The sequence below is a fragment of the Aethalodelphis obliquidens genome, unplaced genomic scaffold (assembly GCF_003676395.1).
Source record: "Aethalodelphis obliquidens isolate GAN/ISIS:26980383/991018 unplaced genomic scaffold, ASM367639v1 scaffold34, whole genome shotgun sequence".
Taxonomy (NCBI): Eukaryota; Metazoa; Chordata; class Mammalia; order Artiodactyla; family Delphinidae; genus Aethalodelphis; species Aethalodelphis obliquidens.
The window spans coordinates 418,233-429,745 of record NW_020837978.1 but is presented as its reverse complement, the minus strand read 5'-3'; the positions used below and the strand labels follow the sequence as shown (position 1 = coordinate 429,745).

General features: G+C 49.8%; 1 protein-coding gene across 7 annotated transcripts in view; it reads left to right on the top strand.

Moving 5' to 3' along the window:
- Positions 1-2,751: 2,751 nt before the first annotated feature.
- The window catches only part of EXOC2 (exocyst complex component 2), a 156,459-nt gene continuing 147,697 nt past the window's right edge, over positions 2,752-11,513 (top strand). For 2 of the 7 annotated variants that reach the window (XM_027128215.1, XM_027128218.1), the window contains exon 1: positions 2,752-3,185. The gene's annotated coding sequence lies outside the window, so the exon portion shown is untranslated. The remainder of the gene's footprint in view (positions 3,186-11,513) is intronic. The other 5 variants (XM_027128217.1, XM_027128219.1, XM_027128214.1 and 2 more) reach the window with 4 other exon arrangements.

Genomic DNA, 11,513 nt, shown 5'->3' with positions numbered 1-11,513 from the left:
CTAGAAACAGCCGTCTCCCCCAACTCTGCCACTATCATGATGTATCGTTATGATTGTTAACTTTTCGTTTTCCACTCAACACTGACTTAGGTTGTGGTTAGTGCTATTACTGAGTGGCTGGCCTGATGTATTGAATACCTGCTGTGTAAGGCCCTGTGGTATCTACAATGGAGACAGGAATTTGCCATCAAGGGGCTTTGTTAAGCTGTGCGTTAACACATCAAACCATCGTCAGTCTTTGGTAAAAAGGATCACTAGATATGGCAAAATATAGTTGTTTCGAGGATTAGAATCTGTACTAACTATGGTCCATTCCAGACTGATATACCATGTAGCATGAAACACTTCAGGTGTTCACTTAATGTAAAAAACATCTACAGAATGGGGAGCTGTGCCATCACAGTGTTTGCTAAGACTGAAACCAAAGGAATTCCATGTTTCAAAGTGATTTTTTCCTCTCTAGGACAAACGAAATCTGATGCAGAATTGCAAACACAAGCTCTACAGTGATATTTCATTGCCTCAGCAGCTACTACAGCAATTTTGGGTTTAATGATTTAATTTCCGGCCAGCTTCTGCACGTATTGCACTAACATTTGCCAGCTGGCTTCAGAATGTGGACCAGAAGTTTAAGAAAAAAGAAACACTACCAGTAATTTTTATATTAGCAAAAGACTCTCTTTCTTCTTCTAGTGTTTCTGTCTCAGGGATACAGTATTATTTATCATTTTTTTGATCCAGGAAAGACCTGTGAGTCCTCAAGAGTCATTCATACCAGCTTAATGGCAGGATCGCCTGACTTGGGAAACGATGCATCGCCGAGAGCAAAGGAGAGACGAGAAACAGGTTCAGTTTCACTGTGAGGCAGGGTACCACTGCCGACCTGTGCTTCAGGCCACTGACTCGTGCTTCCTGTGTTTAAAGTGAATGATCCTGGGAAAGCTGAGTTACTGCACACGGAAGCACTCCTTCCGAGGTAAAGGGGAGAAAAACGAAGTCACGCCAAGTCCCACAACTGCGAACGTTTGTCCAAAACGTTACCTTCTTTTTCTCAGGATGTATTTCTCTAATATAGGTGTGCAATTCAACACGTAAAGGTATTCAAATTATAATAAAAATAGGCTGCTTATTTTTCTGTGATAACGCCTGTCTTGGCTGGACTCCCCCGGAAGCTGACCCTGCGATATGGTTTCCAGGCTCGAATTTAACTTGGGAGGTGATACCAGGAAACATCAGGAGGGGATGGGGAAGCCAGGTGGGAAAGGGGAGGAAGCAAGTGGAGGTGTCGGTGAAGGTGGTCCTGAGGGTACTGGGGCCCAGCCTCGAGGGCAGCTCTGGGCACGCTGCATACCGTGCCTCCCAGCTGCCCCGGCAGCTCCACACCAACTCCTCGCCCGTCTTTGGCTGAAGCCTGCTTCCGGGCCAGGAAACTCTCCAGTGCTTCCAGCCTACCACGTGTCCAGGAAGAAAGACCCAAGGCACAGCGGCAGGTGCCAGAGAGCAGAGGGGCAGCAGAGGGGGTACGGGTGGGCTCTGGTAGGCACTGCTACACCCTGTTGTGTTCACCTGGTCCCGTCACTGGTGCCTCACGGAGTTACACCCGCACCAGGAGTGCTGATAGGCTGAGCTGTGGGCTCCTGCTGCAGTTAGTCCTGGGGCCACAGAGGTTCTCAGCATCTTCCTCCTTTATCACTCGTTCCGGATGTCCCTCACTCTCCAGCAGCACTCCTGCTGGCCTAGGTTGCCTGCTTGATGATGTTGCTTGTTTCGTCCCTGTGGGGTCTGAGCCCCTGGTTGCCATACCCCTGTCAGGCCAGGGGTGCTGCGTTATCCATTTGCTGCTATCACCAGGCACGGAAAAGATATTCAGCGAGTGCCCTGAGTCCAGAAGTAATCCTCCCTGCCCCTATTTCCTACTGATCATAAAGGTCATTTTTTTTTTTTTTGTCGCCTGTATGAGGAGCCCAGGGGAGGAGAGGTCTTTAGATTGAGTGGAACCTTGTGTCCCCTGGAGGAGCATCCTTCCCTGCCGCAGGAGCCAGGGCTCTACTGGGGACGCAGCACCGTACGCTGGTATGAGGTTCACAATACACCTTGCATCCCATAGCACAGCATCCCACCCCCGCAAAACGTTATCCCCGGCCAGAGCTACAGTTGTGCCCCTGAGGCCGTGCTAGTGTTCTACGAGGGTGGCACCTTCTGGGTGTGTGAAGTAGGGCAGACCCAGTGCATCTTGCGGTACTGGCCCCTCTGTCATACCTCTTTCACTCTCAAACGGGTCCCTGTCCCAGGTGATATCACGGGAAGCCCCCTGATGATAAATCAGACACAGTGAGCAACTGCACAGTGATGACTGCCAGAGCCCTGCAGGCAGGGAGGACTAACCCGAACCCGGATCTGCATCTGGGTCTGAGAAAATCCGCTTGCCACCCAGTGGCTGCCTGGCCTCCGGGAGGGAAGGCCCCGTTCCCCGGCTGGACCTCGGCCTCCGCGTCCGGAAGGGCGGACGCAGCGCGCAGTTCCATAGCCGTCACCACGGATACACACTCCCAGGCCCCGGAGCAAACAGGCCGGCCCGTCGGCTGGAGTAACCCGCACAGGCGAGCGGAGAGGAGGGGCGGGGAAGCAGAAGCGCAGCCAGCCCTCACCCCTGGTACATACAACGCGCGACTCCTTCCGCACTAAACCGAGTGGCCGGAAGAGCGCGTTCTCTTCCGTCCCGCAGCGCTCGGGGCTGCGCGTCACTTCCGGCCGGCCCGCGGCGGCCGCTCCCTGTCAGGCAGCCGGTTCCTCCTGGCCGGGCCCGGGTGGGCCGCCTTTCTATGTCGGAGGCCGGCTCCCGGCAGCGCCCGCCCACCGAACCCGAGCACTGTCCACGCTCAGGGGTCCCGGCCGCGAGCACCATGGCATTCCGGCCTGCGCGTCGCCTGCCGCCCAGACGCGGAGGTTCAGCCTGAGGCTCCTGAGGAACCGGGGTCGCGGACGGGTGCTCCGCTCCCATCCGTCTCCCAACTCCCGCCCCCACCCCGCCCCTGGGGCTCGGCCGTCGGGCGCTCGACGCTCGACTGCGTGGCGGATCGACGCCCTCGGCGCTCCGGTGGCGGAAGTGAGGGCGTTGGCGGCGGGGCGGCAGCGGCCAGGGAGCCCTTGGTGGAGCGCGGGGCCCTGTCCGTGCGGGCCTGCAGGTAGGTGTGGGGCGGGGGGGCGGTGAGGCCTTGGCTGAGGCCGGCCGGGGCCGCCGTCAGCCCCGCGCCGCCCTGCAGCCGCGACCGTGCGGAGGGGCCCTGCGCGGGTCCCGGAGCCCCGCCCCCTCCCCGCCGTCCGGGGCCCCTGCTGGGGACTCGGAGCCCCGCCCCGGCTCCCGGCGTGCGCCTTCGGAGCGCCGAGCCGCGGGGGCGGGTGGCCGCTGGCCTCCACTGCTCCCTGGAGCGCCTGCTTACCTGTCCCAGCGTAGGGTTGCGGGGTTCACTGGCGGGGAGCGAAGTCAAGAGGCCGGTGTTGCTTGTTCTCCTCGGTCGCGTCACTGGAGAGCTGCGCCGAGCGTTTACTAGCGCCCGTCGCCTTGCCTCCGGATCGCTTGCGTTATCCCCACTTGACGGCCGGCTAGACGGAGCTCATCGTGGCGGCGCGCCTAGCCGTCAGTCTCAGCGCGGGCTGCCTGGCGGCCGCGCCCGGACGCCGGCGCTCCCCCAGTGAAGCCGGGGCGTGCTCAGGCGGGCGGGAAACCGCGCGCAGGCGCTTCTCTCGGAGGGGAAATAGGCGACCGCTCCTGCTAGCGAGTCTGAGAAACGTGTGCCTTTCTTTTCATTTTTCTTCTTTCTTTTAATGAATCTGAGTAAACTTGCAAGGAAAGCTTTAACAAAGTGTTTTAGAACGCTTAAGTAAGTCACCTGGATGCGCTGTATTGAAAAGCTCCTTCTCGCTGAGGGTGTGCGCACCGCTCCTCGAATGCCTGACGATGCTCTGCTTACGTTCTGGGCAGGCTTGGTGTAACGACAGGAACTGACAGCCGGAAGCTTCCCGGGGAGCCTGTGTGTCCAACGTGGTGGATCCACAGGGGTGATGGAAAGAGGGCGATGCGTGCTTGGTACTTAGATGCTCTCTTCTGTCTGGTTCAGTAGAAGTCTAGTAGTTTTAAACAGAGGGCCCCCCAGCGCAACTTGGAACAATTCTTGGAAGTTTCAGAAAATGATTTTTTTCTTCTTGTCAGGCATTTAATTTCCCGAGCTGAATATCGTGTTGAAAGTTACCTCTCTAAAAGACGGTTTACCAGCATGCTAAGTCGAATTTTCATTCATCCCACAAATACTGGAGAGCCCGTGCTGTGTGACTCTAATGGGAAGGGGGACTAGTACTTAAAATTTTTGCACAGGCAGCCTTTTAATAAAGCACTGCGGCCAGTTTCCAGTGCTGGGCCCGGCAACCTGAGGCCATGTAGGAAATGCTGGTTGTACAGTTAGCCTCTGCATTACTGTTCACCCGTTCTCCACCTTACTCCTGTCGTCTCGCCAGGGTTCCTAGTTCAGCGCCTGCCACAGAGGAGAGCTTACATGTTTTCCGAGTGCGTGGGTTTTAGGCCCGTGTTGGGTAGAGAGGATTGTAAATTGACTGGGGTGGGAAGTAACGTCCGTCACTCTGCTGAGCAGAATGCTAGGGCCTTGATTGTTCTCAGACGCTGGGGAAGGTGTTCCTGGATCCCCGGGAGTGCCTGGTGAGACCGCAAGGTGGAAGTGTTAGTTACACTCTCATGATTCTGTGCATGTTTATGCCGATTGGAAAGAATTGTTGATACAAACACAAGCTTACAGTAATTGTAGAGAAATGCTGCATCTCTGTGGACACACCTGTAGGTATCCTTAGACCTCAGTTTGAAAATTATGGAGTCGAAGCACCATTTACTGGTCCGTGTGCTACCACCACCTGCTCTGTAGCATGGGCTGAGCTACTTAGCAGCCTTTTTGGGCTTCCGTTTCCTTGTACCTGAGGATATATAAAACTAGATTATCTCAGAGTTCTTCCTGCTTTGAAATTTTCCAACTCAGTGAATCCTATAACCACTTAGCGCTTGTCCTGTCCTGTGGTATCTTAGGGGTTGTAGCTATTGTTGGTATTTACACGTCTGTCAACAGACTAAGCTCTTGCCAGACAGGGATTAGCCTTAGTCATTTTTGTATCCCAATTTTAGCATATGCCTGACACATGTTAGAAATAAAATTAGTCTGTATTCAGAAAGGGGATATTTTTGCCCTCTCCATTAAATAGCCAAGAACTAAGCTGCAGTATTCAGTGTAAGTACAGCAGGAATTCAGAGGGGGGAAGGATCTTTTGGGGTTGGAGCAATTGGGAAGGCTTCATGGAGATCAGAACTTGATGGGGGAGGATTTGGCCCTTCCGAGAGAAGGCATGTGAACGTCTGGGTGGCTTATGAGAGACAGAGGCCCATAGGCTGGGAAGTGAGTGCATTTTGGATTATGGAGTTCCTTGAACTTCAGGCAGAGGAGTTTGGAACTGACTTACGAGGCTTTTTTTTCCTGGAAAATTGTATTAGGTTTGCTCAAAAGCTTCATTAACATCCTTTAATACTGTTGGTAGCAGTTAAGACTGGGGTGGACTATACAGTTTGCTTAATTTTCGGTTTGGGTTTGAGTAATTCCTTCTACTTACTAGTTGCCACTTACAGTCAGTCTTGGTGCCAGGATGGAAAGAGCAGTGGACACTGGGACTTAGGAAACCTGGATCTTAGTTAGGATGTGAGCTGTGCAAGGCGGGTCCTCGCCACGACCTGTGGTGCTGTCTGGCACCAGTTCGCTTTCAGAAGTCCTTGTGCAGCGCTGACTGAGCTCTGCCTCTGCTACTTGCTAGCTGTGCCACCTTCGACAGGCTCGACCTTTAGTTTCATCTGTAAGCTTTGGTGCATTTTTTACGGCCATATCCGCTTGTAAAGTGCGGGGTATATGATTTTAACTTTTGTTGTATTATAATTTTACTGAAAGACAAAACAAGGTAAAAAGCAAGGAATATTTGGTTTTAGTTTAATTTTAATGAAAGCCCCATGTGATTGACATATCTGGGTGTCAGGAATCAGAATTCATGCCAGATGGTTCAAATAATGAGATTTAAATAAAGAAACAACTTGCAGAGGTGTGGGCAGAGTGAGGGAACAAACGGGATAGTGAGGCCCAAAGGGCTACTAAACAGCTGGAGGGGGCAAAGGAGAAAGCAGAGCTGCCCCAGCTGGAGCCTCGGCGGAGGGGTGGCTGCTGCCAGAGGTGTGGTGCTGGGGGCTGGGGGAGCAGGACAGAGGTGCCCCAACCTGAGACTGGTTCACCTCTGAAATCCGGAGCTCAGACCATCCACTCTTTGCTGGCAGTCTCTTGTCTTTTTGACCCTCACTCAGTTACCTCCCTCTGCTCCTTTACCCGATATTCCGTCACCCTTCTACCAGGATGCTCAGTTGTGTCCTCCCTCATCTTTCTGTGGCATCTGGCCGACAGATTATCAGTCCTGGACCATCTCAACTCTTTGCCTTTTTTAAATGCTTGAACTGAGGTTCTGAGACCAGAAGGGGAAAATCATAGCGTCTAGATTTGTACCCCTATAAATCTGTGGTCACCACTTGCAAGTGGCCATCAAAGAGTTTTTTAGAGTTTTCTTTGTTAGCCACTTGCTGCTTCTCTGCAGAATCTATTTTAAGCATTTTCTACTCTTGTCAAACCTCTCATCCTTACACATAATCAGTCTCTACTAAGCAGATAATCTTGCCACCTGAGAACTGTGAGAGCTCTCAGAGGAGAACCCTGGGCTCTCTTCCAGAACTTTTCCTCCTCCCAGTTACATTGAAAGTGGTTGCCTTTACCCCAGGACGGATCCCTGTACCCCTGCACTCCTGCCTTTGGGAGCACTTCACTCAGTGTTCCTCTCTTGCTAAAGGCTCCTTCCAGTCAGCCTTTAAACGTGCTTAGACAGACAGCAGCAAAGCAAAATAGAAAAACAACAATAAAAAGGTAGCATCCTCCTCTGATTTCACATTCACCTGTTAAAGTTTCTCTCTCCTTCCCTTCCAGCCAGATTTCTTAAATAGTTGTTCATACGCTGCATCAGTCACCCCACTGCTGTCTGGTTAGGTGCCCACCACTCTGCTGAAGGCCAAGGTCACCTGGGACCCCCTTGTCACTAGGTCTTGTTCCTGTCATTTCCCTAGTGTAGTGCCAGAGACCCAACCGATGCTTAATAGATACTTGTTTTGACTGAACAATCTGAGGGTACTCCCTCGTTTCAGATCCCGGTTTATCTGCATCTTTTTTGTTTTTCTCTTTCTTTTTTAATAAAGATTTTTTTGATGTGGACCATTTTTAAAGTCTTTATCGAATTTGTTACAGATATTGCTCCTGTTTTTGTATTTTGTTTTGGCGCGAGGCATGTGGGATCTTAGCTCCCCCACCAGGGATAGAACCCGCACCCCCTGCATTGGAAGGCGAAGTCTTAACCACTGGATCGCCAGGGAAGTCCCCTCTTTGTTTTTCTTAGGGATGGGAATCTGACACTGTCATCTTTTGAGGTGCTGGGTAACTAGTCTCTCTATATATCTCAAATCTTCTGGGTCCATTAAACAAATAGAAATCTGTTTTATTTGATAATGACCTTTTCAGTATTGTCCAGGTGACCTGTCTTTCCAGGGGGACCTGGCATTTTTTTCCCTAAAAAATTACATTTCCTAAAATATCAAGAAGTTATGTTGTGTCCACCCCATGTGGATCTAGTAAAGAGGAAGTGGTAGGGACATGGGGACAGCTGGCAATAGACTTGACGAACGAATAATGCCGTGCTTTGACATGAAGCACTCTCCTTCTTCCTTCCAATAAGTAGTGTATCTTCTTGGACGTTTTTGCTCTTACGTTTCTTTTTTGAAGGGTGGTGGTAGAGGGGATGGATTTGCACTGTTCTGTTTCATTTTTGATATGTCATCAGTGTCCAGTGGCATGAGTTAGAGGACCAGTCACCTTTGGACCCACAGCTTTTTGCTTTGAAATGTAGTGAAGGTAATTGTCCCCTAGGAGGAGACTTAGCCTGCTGAGGCAGAGAGTTTATAGTTTCTGGGAAATAAAGGAGTGTTTTAATAAACTCTTCTAATTAAGATGGAATCCAGTGCTTGTTTTAAGGGAATAGCTGGGTAATCAAGTATTTATGTGACAGATGAGGTGTGTGGGAGCTCTGGAGGGTGGAATTGTCAGGCTTTCCCTGTGGACTGTCTGGCTTCCAGCATTCCCTGCTAGTCGCCTTGTGTACCTTCTCTCCCTTTAATACCGTACCTCCAAACATTATTATTATTATTTTTGGCACGCGGGCCTCCCACTGCTGTGGCCTCTCCCGTTGTGGAGCACAGGCTCCGGACGCACAGGCTCAGCGGCCATGGCTTACGGGCCCAGCCACTCCGCGGCATGTGGGATCTCCCCGGACCGGGGCACGAACCTGTGTCCCCTGCATCGGCAGGTGGACTCTCAACCACTGCGCCAGCAGGGAAGCCCTATCAGTTATATTTTTTAAATCATTGGATTTTTTCTCCCCAAATGAGTTGAAACTTATACATTCATTAAAAAACCCAGTATACCTCAGTTATACTTTCTTTATGGGAGTAATAAGGGAAAGAGGTATAAGGAGAGCTGGGAAAGCAAGGATGCTTTCTCTCTTGTCTGTCCAGCTCTTCTGCTGACATCCCTTCTGAGACCTCAGGAGCCTTCTTAGTACACTTGGTACCCCACGGATTCTTTCAGATTTGTGCATGACTCTGTTTTTGTTAACCATGGTTTTGAGACGGAGCAGGAGGGAGATGATTAACTTGGGACACTGGACAGGAGTTCAGGACCTTGTGTCTGAGACTTGTCCCACCCTGAGCTTGAGATGGTGGAGGGTGTGGCAGTGTGATAGAACTTGACCTTGCTCAGGAACAGTAGAGTTTACAGAGGACAGAAGGAGGTAAATCACCATTCTCAGAGACTTTTCCCCAGGTCTCTGGGAGATCCCTCTGGGGCCAGCTGCCCCTGCCGTGCCTTGCCGTGGGGGGCAGGTCTATCCTAGGATAGGTTGAAGTGGCTCCAGGAAGATGTGAATTCTGCAGTTTGGGTCTGTTGGTGGGTGGCCCAAGAGTCTAGTTGAGTATGATTTTATTTTTCAGACTCATTAGGCAGCTCTGCAACCAGATTTTTCTGGGGGTCCTTTGGATCCAGGGCGGCTCTGGGCAGGATAGGTCTACCGAGTGCTTCTCAGACACTCCTGGGCACAGAATGGCTTAGATGTGTATTAGTGGGTCGGGCTGGGCTGCTGAGAGTCCCCCTTCCTGATTTGCTCCCTGGTGATGCTCATTTGAGTAGCATGGGGGTGGAGGCGGGGGGGGGGGGGGGGGGGTGGTGGCGGCGGAGGGAGTTTGGGAGTTTATTATTACTATGATTTGGTGGTTTGCGGGGGAAACTCACTTTTCTACGGCCTGACCTCAGAAAATAGTGCTTCAGCATCAGGAGGCTTTCCTTGGCCTATTTGCTGAAGGTTCTCCAAGTCTTCAGTGAGTCAGAACTTCTGTTTTTCCAACTCCTGGCCTAATCCCTTTAGCTGAGCTGGGCCTCTGGGTACCTGACAGTGAAAGAACACCTGATCACTCGTTTTGTTCAGATTTCTTGTCTGCTATTCCAATCAAAATTCTTCCTCACTAAATAGTAAAAAATTTTGGTTTAATCCTTTTAAAGCTACTTTGGTGGTTACGTTTTCTGTTTTTTCCCCCCAAATGCTGCTACTTGTTATTTTTTTCTATGTACATGTAGCCTGAAATTATGTAAAAAATAATTTACTGTGTTTTTTTGTATCAATAAGTCTTTTGGAAAATTAAAGATTGTGCCACAGTGAAATATGGGAAAATTATAAAATTAAAATTTTCTGACCTCTGTTGCAGAAACACTTGATATTCATGCTATGGGCTTCATTAGAGGAAAAGAGGCAGGCGGGTTAAAACCAACGTAATATAAATCTAAAAGAAAATGCATTATTTAAGTATATATTATAGATTATAAGAAAATACGTTTGTCTTTATTTTAATGAAATGCTTTTATAATGGTAATTTTCTCTTTTGACCTGTGATGGATAGGAGGTTAATTGATGTTAAATGGATGCTTTGTTAATCCTTCATCAGCTACTAAATTGGTTGGGGGAGTACAGGTCAAGGCCACACAAGGCCGGGACTGGCTTGTTTTCTCAGGGAAACCACTCTTCGCTGCCCTGACTCTCTCCCTTTCTGGCTCTCCATCCCCTCCTCCCTCCCCCCCGCTCCCCCCCTCCCATCTCTCTCCTCTCCCCTCCCCTCTCCTTCCCTCCCCGCTTCCCCCTCTGCTCCGGGCCCCGAGTGACAGCTGTTGGACGTTGCGTGCGAGTTGAGCCGGCGCTGTGTGGTCCGAGTGTGTGGTCTCCCTCAGCCGAGAGGCTGCTAACAGGGTGGATGGGAGAGAGCACGACTGTTTACTTTACTTTCTTTCGGATGCCGGGATTGTGCCCAGAGTTTCTCCTAAGAACGAGCAGCTTCGATCCCTCCCAGCTGGGCTGCAGCCTCCGCCTGCGCTGTCTCCCTGTTTGATCCCCGAGGCTCATGGCACTGCTGAGTGCTGGGGTGATTTTGCTTTCGCTGTGCCAAGATATGTGGCCTTGGAGAAGTTTCTTTTGAGATAGAGCTAGGGAAGTAAAGCAGAAATTTCAAGATAAGTGACAAAGTTGATGCATTTTTAGAAATTGGGAAAGCTATTATACAAAATTTGGGTCAAATTAATCCAGCTCTGCTTATGTAAAGGAATCTGGGAGTTAAGTGACATCCTGTCATGTATAACAATTTTAATAAAAGTAACCAATTTAAGCTGACAGTTGATTCCTTGACCTTTTGTGAAAATCTACATTGATTTTGGCATGCCTGTTTACTGTAGTTATTATATTGTCAGCAGTCATATTGGCTTATTTCATGGTAAAGATTTGACAAGTCGAGACTATTAAAAAAAGAGACAACAGGCCCCAAATGGAAGCACTTGTGCTAAAACCCATGTCACCAAACTGAGACTTTAATACCTAATTTAATTGCAGTTTCAGTCTTTCCCAGGAAGATAGTCTTAACCAGTCAGTCTGAAATTGCCTGGTCAGGACAGTGAGGTAATCCCTGCTGTTCCCCGGAGGAAGGTGACCTTGCCTGAAACAGCTCTATGCTGGTAACTTCTTTATCCAGCCCCTTCTGCCTGCAGAAGTCTTACACTGGGTACAGCTCTGAGGAGGACCGCCTTTCTATTTGCTAGATGGGGTATTGCCCAATTCATGAATTGCTGAATAAAGCCAATTGGATCTTTAAATTTACTCAGTTAATTTTTTTAAAATGAGACAAATGAAACTTTGTTTTCATGCAATAATATATATTTAGGATAATATCTTTTTTTCCTAATTCTTTTTTTTTTTTTTTTTTTTTTTTTTTTTTTTTTGGGCCTTTCTTTTTTTTT